The sequence below is a fragment of the Budorcas taxicolor genome, chromosome 21, assembly GCF_023091745.1.
Source record: "Budorcas taxicolor isolate Tak-1 chromosome 21, Takin1.1, whole genome shotgun sequence".
In the NCBI taxonomy this organism is placed as follows: Eukaryota; Metazoa; Chordata; class Mammalia; order Artiodactyla; family Bovidae; genus Budorcas; species Budorcas taxicolor.
Window position 1 is genome coordinate 18,583,779 of NC_068930.1, and position 12,221 is coordinate 18,595,999.

Below are 12,221 nucleotides of genomic sequence, written 5' to 3' on the forward strand. Positions count from 1 at the left end.
CTTTTATTTAACTGAAGAACAGGAAAAAATAAGTTCAAGTACTTCTCTAAGCCAGGTGTGCTCCATTCAGCCCAGTTAATCCTCACAAGAGTTTGATAACGACAGTTGCCAATTGAGGAGACTGAAGCAGGAGGTAAATAACTTTCTCCAAGTCACAAATTTAGTGAGCGATATGGCCAGTGTGGAGTCTTTCCGTCTGCAGTGGCGCCTGATCTGCCATACTGAAGGTTAACGAGCGTAGCGCAGTCCATGTGTGTGTATGCCGCGTCGCTTCAGTTGTGTCCAGCTCTGTGCGACCCCGTGGACTGCAGCCCGCCAGGCTCCTCTGCCGTGGGACCAGGGCTGCCGTTTCCTGCTTCAGGCGATCTTCCTGGGCCAGGCATCCAATCCGAGTCTTTTACGTCTCCTTCAGGGCAGACCAGGTCTTTACTCCTAGTGCCACCTGGAAAGTCCCTGAGTCATACCTGGATTTAACCTAAATTCAAGTCCATTCTGGGCCAGATAAATCTATCCTTTGTGCCCTAGAGAAAAGCAGCATGCCAACTTCACCAAACGCTTAACTAGTCTAAGATAATTTAAAAAATAATGATTTAGTTAAGTGATTACTGTGTTCCAGACACTGGGCTAAGCCTTTTCAATTAATTCCTGCTCGGCAATCATAGAAGAGAATTATATGACAGGCATACCTCATTTATTGCCCCTCACTTGATTGCACTTCATACGTAGATACTGCATTCTTTACAGACTGAAGGTTTGCAGCAGCCCTGCATCAAGCAAGTCTACTGGCACCGTTTTCCAACAGCATTTGTTCACTTCGTGTAACTGTGTCCCATTTTGGTAATTCTTGCAATATTTCAAAAGTTTTCATTATAATTATGTTCGTTATGTGACCTGTGATCTTTCCTGTCACTATTACAAAAACTTATGACTTGCTGAAGGTTCAGATGATATTTAGCATTTTTTAGCAATTAAGTATCTTAATTTAGTGCTTCTCTGGTGGCTCAGTGGTGAAGAATCCACATGCAGTCCAGGAGATGCCGGTTTGATCTCTGGGTCAGGAAGGTCCCCTGGAGAAGAGAATGGCAACCCACTCCAGTATTCTTGCCTGGGAAATTCTATGGACAGGGGAACCTGGCAGGCTACAGTCCATGGGGTCACAAAAGAGTCAGACATGACTGAGAGAGTGAACACACACACAGAGAAAAAGAAGGAAATCACTCCCAAAATACAATAAAAATGTAGAAATGGAAACAAGAATAAAAATAAAAGAAAGGATTAACTTGGGAGATCCGTGACTTAGTGATTAAAAACTAACAACAGTTTTTAAATTAAAGGATGTGTTTCTTTTTAGTAATAATGCTGTTGCACACTAACAGACTGCAGCATAGTATAAACCTAACTTTTATATGCACTGGGAAACAAAATTTCATGCGACTCGCTCTATTGGAATATTCGCTTTATTGCGACAGTCTGAAACCAAATCAATAGTATCTTCAACATTTGCATGTATTCAGATCATCCCTGTTGTTGTTGCTGTTCAGTCACTCAGTCATGTCCAACTGTTTGCAACCCCATGGACTGCAGCATGCCAGGCCTCCCTGTCCTTCACTATCTCCTGGAGCCTGCTCAAGCTCATGTCCAGTGAGTCGGTGATGTCATCTAAATATCTCATCCTCTATCATCCCCTTCTCCTCCTGCTTTCAATCTTCCCCATCAAGGTTCCTATTGTTAGCTGCCTAAATTACCCAGCCAGAAAGAAACAGAGCCATATGCCCAGAACCAGCATGCCATGATGTCACCTAGTTATAGAGAATAGCAGAGAGGAAGTTCTATTCAGAAGCTTTGGCAGGCTTGGGAAGATGAAACTGCAGACCAGTGTCTAGACATAGAAACCTTGTCTTCAGCATCCTCTCTGCTGGACTGTGAAGGTAACAATCCAGTGACCTAAGCTCCAACGAGAGGCCACACCTTGACTTGCTCTGTGCTGAAATAACAGCACCTAAGAGACTTCTCACAGACTTGATGGACATGAGTTTGAGCAAGCTTCGGGAGTTGGTGATGCACAGGGAAGCCTGGCGTGCTGCAGTCCATGGGGTCACAAAGAGTCGGGTACGACTGAGCAACTAAACTGACTGGAGCGACTAAACTGACTGAAGAGACTTCTAGCTCTTGTTCAGTGCAGCCCTACCCGGAGAAAGGTAGCCTTGCCCCCTTGTAATAGTCACCAGAAAGTTCACACTTCAATAAAAGTACAGGGATGGTCCCCACCTTGTATGGGTGAGAGTTTCAACCCTTCTTCCAACCAGTCTGTCTGGGGAGGCTGGATTTGTTTTGGTTACCAGCACTAGTAACAGGTCAAAACACTGACTTGATTGACCTCATTCAGTTGCCTAAGAGCCTCTTGACTTGTTATCTCATTATCTCCATACAATCTTTCCTTCTGTGCAGGTAAATTGACATGTAGGAGATGTTTCATTCTTTCTCTGGGCTTCTGCTGGGGCCCTTTCTCCTTGCTAATCTCTGTCCTTAGAAACTTCCCTGGTCTTCCCTAATGGTCCAGTGGCTAAGACTCCACGTTCCTGATATAGGGCACCAGGGTTCCATCCCTGGTCAGGGAACTAGATCTCACGTGCCACTATTAAAGATCCCGTGAAGCCAAATAAATAAAAATTTTTTTAGGCAAAAAAAAAAATCTCCCTGACTTTTCACACCCAGCTCTGGTCACACCTTCACTCTACCTTGGCATTTGACAAGCAGGCTATTATTTTTTGTTCACAAGTTTTTTAAATTGCTTCTTTTGCATGTTTTATTTATCTTAAGTCAGAAGCTTCTCAAGGGCAAGGATCTTATCTTTTATTTACTTGGTTTCCCACCCCTGACACATAGCATTTCTTCACACATGACAGATTGCCTGGCCACCTTTTGTTTCCTCTGGCTCAGCCTCCAAAATAACAAAAAACATCACACAAGCAAATAGGGGAAAAGTCTGGGCTTTCCAGTCTATAGAAAAATAGATAATTCTCTCTGGGCATTTCGTGTGCGTTTCTTGATTGCTAATCAGATTTCACTTAAGCATTAGTGACTTTTAAAAACAGAATTAAGACTTACTGAAGACCTCAGTGTGCCAGGTTCTCACACACATTATTTCAGTTATCTTCATGACAGCCATAAAGAGCAATAAATGTTTTTCTCATTTTGGAGATGAGAAAAATGACTCTGAGATATTTAAGTTATTTTCCCAAGGCCTTCTGAATTCAAAGCCCAGTCTAATTCCAAACCCTATCTTCTACTCAACTGCACAGCCCCCAGCTACGCCCCAGGGCTGACTTGCTCGACCTGCTCATTCCTCTTCATGGACAGGCTTATCTGTAAGTTGCATAACATCGACTCCAAGGGAGAATGATAATGGCCTCCTGATAAAAGGGAGTAGGGAAGAGGAAAAAATTTTTCTGAGACTCCACTGTGTGCCAGGCCATATGCTAACTGCTTCCTTTTCTTCTTTGATAATCTTGTTGTTCAGTTGCTCAGTTGTGTCCAACTCTTTGCGATACCATGGACTGTAGACTACCAGGCTCCTCTGTCCATGGAATTTTCCAAGCAAGAAAACTGGAGTGGATTGCCACTTCCCGAGCCAGAGATCGAACCTGCATCTCCTGCATTGGCAGATGGATTCTTTATCGCTGAGCCACCAGGGAAGCCTCTTTGGTGTCTTAGCTGTTCATTTTTTTCAAAATGCTGTTTGATGAAGTTTTTTAGTTTAATATAGTTGAACCCATCAGTCTTTTTCATTATGATTTAAACTTTTTGTATCTTGTTTGAGAATTCCTTCCTCACTTTCATGATCATAAAATATTCCTACAGTTTCTTTTAAGTTTTTGTTGTTGTTGTTTTTAACAGAGAAGATTCGATTTTGACTCTTTCATGCTAGATCTGTTTCTTTGGCCACTTTTGTTATTATATTCACATGAAATGGCCCGCCGCAGAGAACCCTGCCCCTTTGCTAACATGCTTTCGTTCAGAACCCTGTCCACCTATAGATGGCAGGAAGGAAGGAGTGAACATATTCCCCCCGCCTGAGGCTTGCCATTCTAGAAGATACTTGCAAGAGTAAATAGCTTTTTTACTTTGTTTTCTTAACCTCCCCCCATCTCTGATACGTGAAAGAACCTGGCATCCAGACCCTGACAAGACGATTATTTTGAGACATTACTCCGCCATCTTCTCAGTCAGTTGGCTTTCCCAATGAAGTCGTATTCCTTGCCTCAACACCTCATCCTTGGATTTACTGGCCTCTCTGGGGCAAGCGCTGCCAGCTTAGACTCAGTAACACGTTTCCATGTGTCCCCTCCCCTTTGCACTGCCTTCCCATTCAGGTCACCACAGAGCGAAAACATGGAACGCTTCACGTGTTCAAATTTCAAGGATGAAATTTGCCTGTCATCCTTGTGCAGAGGCCATGCTAATCTTCTCTGTATCATTCCAGTCTTAGTATATGTGCTGCCAAAATGAGCACTATGCCAGCCCCAGCTTCTTTATACACATTCACTCTTCCTAGTCACCTCATTGTGCAAATAAGAAAACCCAAGCTTAGGAAGTCACATGATTGCCTCGATTACCCCCACAAGTGTGTGTTAAGATCCAAGTGGTTAGGACCATCTAACCCAAAGCACAGACATGGAACTTCCTAGGAAAACAGTGATGTTCTACTAAAGTAATGGGCTCTGGGACTTCCCTAGGGGTCTGGTGGTCCCACATGCCTTGAGGCAACTAAGCCAGTGTGCCACAACTGCTGAGACAGTGCCCTAGAGCCCGTGGTCCACAACGAGGGACACCACTGCAATAAGAAGCCTGCACACCACAGTGAAGAATAACCCCTACTCGCCACAACTACAGAAAGTCCACGCAAAGCAATGAAGACCCATCCCAGCCAAAAAGAAATAAATACACTTTTAAAATAATAATTATAAAAAAAAATGAAGTAGTGGGCTCTGTTTTCAGAATTTAGGACTGAAATTTTGGCAGGTTGTCAGACCCAATCAGTAACATGGTATTCCATGTAAGTGGAATAAAACTCTGAAAGCCACAAACTGGTGACATTGATGATGTCAGGCACTATTATGATGATGTGGCTCTCTGAAGACCACAAGAGGAAATGCAGGAGGTGCCAAGCCGAAACCACACAGCCAGCCATCCTCCAGGGGCTGACTGCCCATGAGTGTGCTGCCCATACATCTGTCTGGTGGCAAGAGAGCCCAGAAGCCACCAGTCCCACTGGGTAAGTTTAAACAGCTATCCGCAGGCCATCTCTTGGGGAGAAATCTCTTCCGAACCACCCTTTGGGCATGGAGCTCACTGGATCAACATTGCACACAATGGAATAACACAAATCATTTTAAAATCAGAGATATAGCAAATACTTATTGCATTCTCCGCTTAGCAGTCATTCATTTCCTTCCTGAAACACCCCAGGTTTCCTCTGAGCCCCGCCCTTCCCTGCTGTCAGTAAGCTGACTCTCCCAAGGATGCCAGGGGCAGGCAGGTGACCCTGCCAGTGAATCAGAGCACTGTGTTCTCTTCTGGATCACAGTTACATGTCCAGATGAGCCTGCAACCTATGATATCCAATGAGACTTTTGCTTGTGCTATAGGTAGAAGGACACCGTCTCTTACCTTCTGGGTTTTCACCTGGCAGGATGTTGACTTAGAATTGAGAGCAGCCAGTTTCCCTCTGTGCAGAGCTAGAGAATGAAGTCAGCACAGAGGAGGGACTTCCCGGGTGGTCCATTGGTTAAGACTCCATGATCCCAATGCAGGGGACTCGATCCCTGGTCTGGGATCTAGGATCACGCATGCCTCAAGCAACTGTATATATATATAGTAGAGCTAAACCATATATGTAGTAGATACATATATATCTATTATTAAAAAAAAATTACCACAGAGGAAAGCAGAGATACTGCTGTGGACTGAATGGCTGCACTCCAGCCCCAAACTCATATGTTGAAATCCTAACCCCAGTGTGACGGTACCAGTTAGTACCAGTTAGACTTTAATGAATGAAATAGACTAATAGGGCCTTTGGGAGACGTTAGGGCATGAAGGTGGAGCCCTCATCAATGGGTGAAGCTCAATGCCTTTATGAAAGAGACTCCAGGGCTCTCTTTTGCTCCTTTTGCAATGTGAGGACACAGTGAGAAGACACCCATCTGTGAAGCAGGAAGCCAGCCCGCATCAGACACTGACCTGCTAGCACCTGGATCCAGCACCTGGATCTCAGACTTCTAAGCCTCCAGAACTGAGAGAACTGAATGTCTGCTGTTTAAGCCACCCAGTTGGACTTCCCTGGTAGTGCAGTAAATAAGAATCTACCTGCCAATACAGAGGACATCGATTTGATCCCCGGTCCAGGAAGATTCCACGTGCTGGGGAGCAACTAAGCCTGTGCACCACAACCTCTGAGCCTGTGTGCTCTAGCTAACTGAAGTCTGAGTGCCCAGAGGGGCCTGCACTCCGCAGCAAGAGGAGCCACCAAGATGAGAAGCCTGAGCCCCGAAACAAGCTCACCACAACTAGAGAAAAGCTATGAGCAACAGTGAATACCCAGCACAACCGAAAACAAACTAAATAAAATAAGCCACCCAGTCTGTGGCATCAACATTTCTGTTATAGCAGCTCGAACAGAGTAAGACAGATACAAATGAAGAAGGTCCTAATGACCTTGTTTTGTGGTTGCACCCTATGGGTTGTGTCCTAATGACATTGTTTGACCCTTAAAGCTGACCTGGACTTTTCAATTTCCTGAGCTAATAAATTCCCACTTTTTTGCTTAAGTCATTTTGAATCTATTTTTGTATCACTTGCAAGAGAAAAAGTCCTGACACAATGGCTTTTCAAAACAGAAGTCCCTCTCGGGGGGAAGAAAAGTCCCTCTCCCTTGAGGTTTTGGGGCCTCAGAGTTAATGACAGTCTGATAGAACTGAATCTTTTTCGTATCTTTGCTTAACTGTCTCCTCAGTAAGGCCTTTTCCTGACTAAAGTCATTTCGATTATGACTTCCTCTAACCCAGTAACCTTGTCCCCCTCCCTGTTCTGGTTTTACGTTTTCACCATGCAATACACGACTTATTTTACTTGTTTGTTTTCTTTGTTGTCTGTCTTCCATAACTAGAATGTGAGTCATAAAGGTGGATTTTTTTTTAGTCTGTTTTATTCATTAAAGTCTCCATTGGGCTTCCCTGGTGGCTCAGATGGTAAAGAATTCTCCTGCAGTACAGGAGACCTGCGTTCAATCCCTAGGTCAGGAAGATCCCCTGGAGAAGGGCATGGCAACCCACTCTACTGGAGAATCCCATGGACAGAGGAGCCTGGGGGCTACAGACCATGGGGTTGCAAAGACAATTGAGCAACTAACGCATTGGACTCAGACAGACTTGGGTTCAAATCTGGACTCCCCAGTGAATGGTTACTTGCTCTACGTAAATTTCGATGAGATCCAGTTTCTCACATATAAAGTAGGGTGGGGGTAATAATCGATACTCTCAGGATTATTGTGAGATCAGATGAGATGATAAAATCCTTGCCTGCCATCCTATAGGCTTCCATTATAGGTTACCTACACATAGGGCAACCAACCAGAATGAGAAAGAGAAATCACTAAAATGATACATCAAAAGATCCTGCTCATCTTTTGTGAATCCGTGATGACTGAGGAACAACCAAGGGTATATGCTTGACTCAGCATGACAACCAAGATTTCTGTCCACTGTTAGCTTGTCTACCTGGTTTTAGAGTGACTGATCCAAGAAAGAAGGCTTTTGGATGGTGTGGGAATTCTTGTGGGTCACAGATGATAAATTGCTGTCTCCTGGTAAAAGATGATGTGACTTGTATTATCTGCTTATTTATTTAATGCTGTAGATTGAATGTTTGTGTCCACCCTGAAATTCCTATACTGAAGCCCTCTCCCCCACAGTGTGACGGTGTTTGGAGATGGAGCCTCGGGGAGGTGTTTAGGGTTAGATGAGGTAATAAAGGTGGTGTCCAGGCTTCTCTAGTGATCCATTGGTAAAGAATCCACCTGCCAACGCAGAAGACACTGGTTCAATTCCTGGTCTGGAAAGATCCCACATGCTGTGGGGCAGCGAAGCCCTTGAGCCACAGCTGCTGAGCCTGCACTCTTGGGCCCATGCTCAGCAACGGGAGAAGCCACCGCAGTGAGAAGCCTGGGCACCATAACTACAAGTAGGCCCCGTGCACTGTAACTGGAGAAAGCCGGAGCACAGCAAGGAAGACCCAGTGCAACCAAAAATAATAAAAAAGTACATTTTTTAGAAAATTAATAAATGGCTTCAGCCTTAATAAAACGCTGAAGCAGAAGCTCCAATACTTTGGCCACTTGATGCAAAGAGCCGACTCACTGGACAAGACCTTGATGCTGGGAAAGATTGAGGGCAGGAGGAGGAAGGGATGACAGAAGATGAGATGGTTGCATAGCATCATCGACTCAATGGACGTGAGTTTGAGCAAACTCCAAGAGATGGTGAAGGACAGGGAAGCCAGGTGATCTGCAGTCCCTGGGGTCACAAACAGTCAGACACAACTTAGTGACTGAATAACAGCAAAGGAGGGCTTGCCCTTTGTCCCCCTCTCCCCCACGTCCCCCATCAAATGAGCACACAGAAGGAGGTGGCCATCTGCAAGTCAGGAAGAAAGGCCTCACAAACACCTGACTGTGCCAATACCCTGATTTCAAGCTTCTAGCTGGCAGAACTGTGAGATAATAGATACCTGTTGCTTAAGCCACCCAGTCTATGGTATTTGTTATGGCAGCCCGAGCTGACAAAGGCACTTGGGTACTCTTCCTTTCTTGTTGCAAAATAAATGAGAACCTGTGTAATTAAAAGTAAAGTGAGAATAAAAAATGTCAGGGGCAAGGACAGTGCATGTTAGCAAAGAAAGCGTAGAGAAGGGGGAGGAGCAAGTCATTCATTGGGTAATAGAGAGTTCTAGCACTGAGATTTACATTTCTATGAGCTTCCAGTTGGCCAAAGTAAAGAGATAGAGGGAGACATTGTAAGGGTCAGCAAAGGGCAGTTTCCCATTGGCTTAATCTCTAGGGGTTTAGAAACTTCTAGAGTTCAAGAGAAGCATCAATATTTAGCATTGTATAAGGTTTGGCTACTTGACTCCATCATTATATGATTGGGGCCTCACCAAACAAGCTCAGGTGAGTAGGTTCAAATGAACATGTTGAACTTTAAGAATTGCCAAGGGAGCTCCCTGGCGGTCCAGTGGTTAAGACTTGGTGCTTTCACTGCCGAGGCCCAGGTTTGATTCCTGGCCAGGGAACTAAGATCCTGACCAGAATGTCATGTGGCATAACTAGGGGGAAAAAAAGGAAGAAAAACAGTTGTTGAGAAGTTATCCAGTAGGCTGAGGCTTCCCTGGTGGCTCAGGTGATAAAGAATCTGCCTGCAATGCAGGAGACCCAGGTTTAATTCCTGGGTCGGAAAGATCCCTGTAGAAGGGAATGACTACCCACTCCAGTATTCTTGCCTGGAGAATTCCATGGACAGAGGAGCCTGGGGGGACTACGGTCCATGGGGTCGCAAAGAGTCAGACACAACTGAGCGACTAACTAACTTCCACTTTCACTTTTTCTATCCAACAAGCTGCTTGCTTTGGCTTATCACATTTAATGAAGTTTCTCTTTTGGTAGCAACTTCTTTATTATTTTTTATAAGTTAAAAAAAATTATTTGGCTGCACCAGATCTAAGTTGCAGCACGTGGCATCCTCAATCTTGTGGGATCTAGTTCCCCAACCCCCTGGAACCCAAGCCCCCTACCTTGAGATCGTGGAGTCCTAGCCACTGGACCATCAAGGAAGCCCAGGCAACTTTTTTAAAATAGACTCCTCTTTGTCCTATGATAATGGATGTGAGTTTTTTAAAGAAAAACTCCAGTTCTCACCATGGAGCCCTTTAGGTCCTATCCTAGTTACTCCATGAACCTTTCTGCAACTCACTCTTCTCATTGTAGGAATAAGCAATCCCAGCTCACAGAGGTTAAGTAATTTGCCTGCAGGCTTCCAGCTAATCTGTAAAATAATGGGAACCCAACAGCTTCTGCTCTTTTCATTCCATCAGTGTTCCTCACGCTTCATTCCTGTCTGTGCCTTCTTCACTATCTTTGTCTTACCCTCTAACATGTATGATTGTTTAACATTTTTCAGCAGATAACTCTCTGTATTATAAGTTTAATTTTTCTTTAAGCAGTATTCATGAAATTATGAATTGGCTGTGCTTGTTATATGTATGTTATGTTAATAATATTATTGTGTGTGTATGCTCAGTCGCTTAGTTATGTCTGACTCTTTTCGACCCGTGGACTGTAGCCTGCCAGGCTCCTCTGTCCATGGGATTCTCCAGGCAAGAATGCTGGAGTGGGTTGCCAATTCCTCCTCCAGGGGGTCTTCGGATCCAGGGATTGAACCCATGTCTCTTTTGCAGATTTTTCACCACTGTTCCATCTGAGAAGCCCTATATTGGCAATATTATGAATGCACATTAAGTTAATTATATAACCTATTAATTTTTAAATTTAAAGTCATGTGCATATAACCTAACATATTCCTCTAATGGTGTGCATATTCAACCTTTGGAAAACCTTATGCAGTGTTCAGAAGTGAAAAAATGTGAACATTTCAATGAACGATACTGTTCGTTGTTGCTCTTCTGGGTTCTAGAGTAACAAGACCAATCTTTAAGCAAGTCTCATCCACTATCTCTGAAAGCAAAAAAAAATTGAGATCCCAGAATGTTTTGAACAGCCACGATGTTATCACAAGAGACATGGCTAGACGTACAGAAAGTCTGCAGTGAGGGGATACAATCACTTAAATAGCTAGGTTTTTGCTCTTCTGTCCAAAATAAACATTTCTTAATAGTTACACTTCAAGCAATGCCATGAATAAAAATCAAACAAAAAACCTTTGGACTTTGATAACTACAAGCAGACTAATAGCAAATCATATTTAAATAAGGCCTTCATAAGTGCATCATGATGAAACAGAAGCAGTAAGGTTAATTAAGTCTTTATGTTCTATTATATACCTAGGGAACCCAGCCTCTTTAGATTAAACAATATTAAAGATAGAAGGGTATGTGGTAAGTTGCATTTATCTTCAATGTATCAACGAAATACTCTTCTTGGATTTTCACTGGCTGCTTTTAAAGTTGGCTTGAGCAGTAATCCCAAGAAAGGAATCTTTTGATCTAACCAAATGAAGGAGTAATTCATTAGTGCTCAAGCAAGAAAGACGTAGGACTTCCCAGGTGGCACAGTGATAAAGAATCCACCTGCCAATGCAGGAGATACTAGAGACTTGGGTTCGATTCCTGGGTCAGGAAGATCCCCTGCAGGAGGGCATGGCAACCCACTCCAGTATTCTTGCTTGGGAAATCCCATGGACAGAGGAGCCTGGCAGGCTACAGTCCTTGGCGTCACAAAGAGTTGGACATGACTGAGTGCACACACACAGAGGAAGACATCATTTGTTCATGCAGCCAACAGCTCCTGGATGGTTGCCTAGGGATGCTAGATATCGCACTAGGCTCTAAGATACCCTCATAAGATATGGTCCCTGACCTTGGGGAGCTCATAGCCTAGTTGGAGAGATAAACAAATCAAACAGAACGATCATGCTGTGTTGTGTGGCTACAGGTATTGGGATGGGCAAAAAGTTCATTCATGTCTTTACATAAGATGGTGTGGAAAAACCTGAACGAACTTTTTGGCCAACCCAATACTAGGGGGTCCTGGCAAAAAGGAATTATATACAGCCTGAAGGAGTCAAGACAGGCTTCACAGAGAAGAGAAAGGGACAGAGCTAAGTGCTTATGGATGAACTGGAATTAGCCATGAGGCAACTCCAAGGAGAAGGACTAACTCACATTTGGGAAAGCGCCTTAGTGAAGGACCACAGGATGGAACTGAAGACCAGGTCGTTTATGGTGAACAAGTCATTCATGCGGCTTGAGTGAAGAAGGGGAGAAAAAGCTCAAGCTGGAGATGGACCAGGTGATGATAAGCCTAACTAACCAGTTTATCCTGAGAGCTATAGAGCCGTTCGGACGGGCTAAGCAGGGGAGACTTGGGTTGCCTGATGGAGGCTGCCAAGACTCCTCTGTGAGTGCTGCTCAGCTCCATTCTTGGGACTTTC

At 44.2% G+C, this 12,221-nt stretch overlaps 2 non-coding genes across 2 annotated transcripts; one reads left to right on the top strand and one right to left on the bottom strand.

Moving 5' to 3' along the window:
* Positions 1-4,410: 4,410 nt before the first annotated feature.
* Positions 4,411-4,513, bottom strand: LOC128067169 (U6 spliceosomal RNA). Its single transcript, XR_008201370.1, has one exon. It is a non-coding gene; the product is annotated as a U6 spliceosomal RNA (small nuclear RNA).
* Positions 4,514-9,276: 4,763 nt separating this feature from the next.
* TRNAE-UUC (transfer RNA glutamic acid (anticodon UUC)) lies at positions 9,277-9,348 on the top strand. The gene has a single exon. It is a non-coding gene; the product is annotated as a tRNA-Glu (tRNA).
* The last annotated feature ends 2,873 nt before the right edge of the window (positions 9,349-12,221 follow it).